This window comes from Limulus polyphemus, unplaced genomic scaffold (assembly GCF_000517525.1).
Source record: "Limulus polyphemus unplaced genomic scaffold, Limulus_polyphemus-2.1.2 Scaffold1835, whole genome shotgun sequence".
Lineage (NCBI taxonomy): Eukaryota > Metazoa > Arthropoda > Merostomata > Xiphosura > Limulidae > Limulus > Limulus polyphemus.
This window is the reverse complement of record NW_013667445.1, coordinates 219,442-221,676: the sequence shown is the minus strand read 5'-3', so window position 1 is coordinate 221,676 and position 2,235 is coordinate 219,442. Positions and strand designations below refer to the sequence as shown.

Genomic DNA, 2,235 nt, shown 5'->3' with positions numbered 1-2,235 from the left:
GTGAAAACCAACATGCATCACCTTACATTTAGGATAGTTAAACATCATCTGCCACATATTGTCTCAATGCATCAAATGATCTAAATCTCCCTGTAAATCTGCATCATCTTTGATACAGTTAGCCACCCCAAAAATCTAATGTCATCTATAAACATCAAAATTTTGTTAATCATTCAAGAGTCAATATCATTAATTAATATATATCACGAACAGCAGAGGACCCAGCACAGAGCTCAGGGGCACACTGCTTGTAACTGTGACCCAGTCAGATGTAACTCCATAATTTTCTATCCAATTTAATAACATTTCCCCCACACCCATAGATTTAATTTTTGTAACAAGCATTTTGTGAGGCACCTTATCAAATGCTTTCTGAAAATCAAGATAAACCAAATCCACAGTATTTCCTTCATCAACTCTTGCAGTAACATCCTCAAAGAATGTCAGATTTGTTAAACAAGATTTTCTCTCAGTGAAACCATGTTGGCTCTTTGACACTATATCAAACTATTTTAAGTGACTCTGCAATGCATCTTTAATCACACTCTCCAAAACATTTCCAACTACTGATGTAATATTAACTGGCCTATAATTGCCTGGACAATGTTAATCACCTACTTTAAATATTGGACTAACATTAGCCAACTTCCAGTCTTCTAATACTCTTCCACTACTCAATGACCTATAAAAAATATTAGCTAGAGGTTCACAAATAAAATATTTAAATTCCTTTAAAACTCTCGGTTAAAAGTTATCTTAGAAAGATATTGACTTATTTTAAAGAGGTTCATAGAAGGATTATTAGCTGGTTTCAGGGATGGAAGAGTTATCTCATAAGTTATAGTGACAGGTTGAGGTCTTCTAACTTGTCTTTTCTTGGGAAGAAGGGTAAAAGGTGATCTTATTGAAGTTTACAAGTTTATGTGGAAGATGAACAGGATAAAAGCTTCTGATTTCTTTATGCTATATTCTAAAGATGAGAAGACAGTTCAGTTTAATATTCAGTTTCATTGAATATTGGAATATTATAAATGTTTGCAATACTGAATGTTTAACAAATTTTGCTTAAGAAATAAGAAAGTGACATTATGCAAGTCTATCAAGTTTCCCAATCTTCAAAAAAAAAATGCCATTAATTTCACCTAATAAAGTTTTAACAAGAAACCTGTCTCACACTGCAGGTTTCATGGAAGTTTGAGCTGAAAGGGTAAAATAATTTTGTGTGAGAATAAATTTGAATTTATTCTCTCAAAGTCACTTTATCCAGCTGTACAATTCCAAAAATGAAACATGCTGATTACAGCCAAGTCAGTTGCCATTTTAACATAACATTTTAGGACAACATGGGATCTACTAGTCCATCTCGGCTGTTCCATCCTCTAACCTAAATTAAAATTAATTAATTAAATAATATTTTTGAAAGCCAGCCCTTATCATTCATATACTTATCAAGCTTTTTCTTAAACTCACTTAAATTTACTGCCTCTACAACATCTGAAGACAACCCATTCCAAAGACCAACCACTCTGTTAGAAAAGTGAAACTGTCTTAGATGAAGATGACTCCTACCTTGCCAAAATTTATATTTGTGTACCCTAGTCCTACTACTGTCATTGTTAAATCTGAAAAAAGATGATGCATCAACACTATCAATTCCCTTAACAATCTTAAACATCTCAATCAGACCCCTCTATCTCTTCTTTTTTCAAGAGAAAACAGTTTCAGATATCTTAACCCCTCCATCACTTATTTGCCCAACTTGCTAACTGATCCAAATCTTTCTGTAAAGCAGCAGCATCCTTCTCACAGTCAGCAACATTCAAGACCTATCATAATAGTTAAGGACAACAAGGGACTTGATGGTTTATTGAAGCTGACCCAACAAAGCCAGCCATAAGGACTTTAGTATTTGTAAGGTATTCTCTGTAATCCCCGTAAATATACTGCATCCAACAGATCTGAAAACAACTCATTTCAAAGGTTAAACACCTTGTTATAAAAACTGTCTTAGCTGAAGGTAACTTCTACCCTGCCAAAATTTTTATTTATGTCCCCTAGTTCTACTATTCTCATAATAAGAAAAAAAAAAAAGCATCACTCCTGTTAATAACACACAGTGTGCCCTGCAGTAGGTTGTTTGGGTGGCACGACACACAAACAAGTGTCTTAATTTTAGTTTGTATTTCCATCAATAACTTATACAAGTCTACATAGGGTTATAATGTTATTGTAAAG

At 33.6% G+C, this 2,235-nt stretch overlaps 1 protein-coding gene across 11 annotated transcripts in view; it reads left to right on the top strand.

Annotated features, from left to right (window-relative positions):
* Positions 1-2,235, top strand: part of LOC106465101 (protein downstream neighbor of Son-like) — a 32,160-nt gene that overhangs the window by 1,323 nt on the left and 28,602 nt on the right. The gene's annotated exons all lie outside the window — the stretch shown is intronic.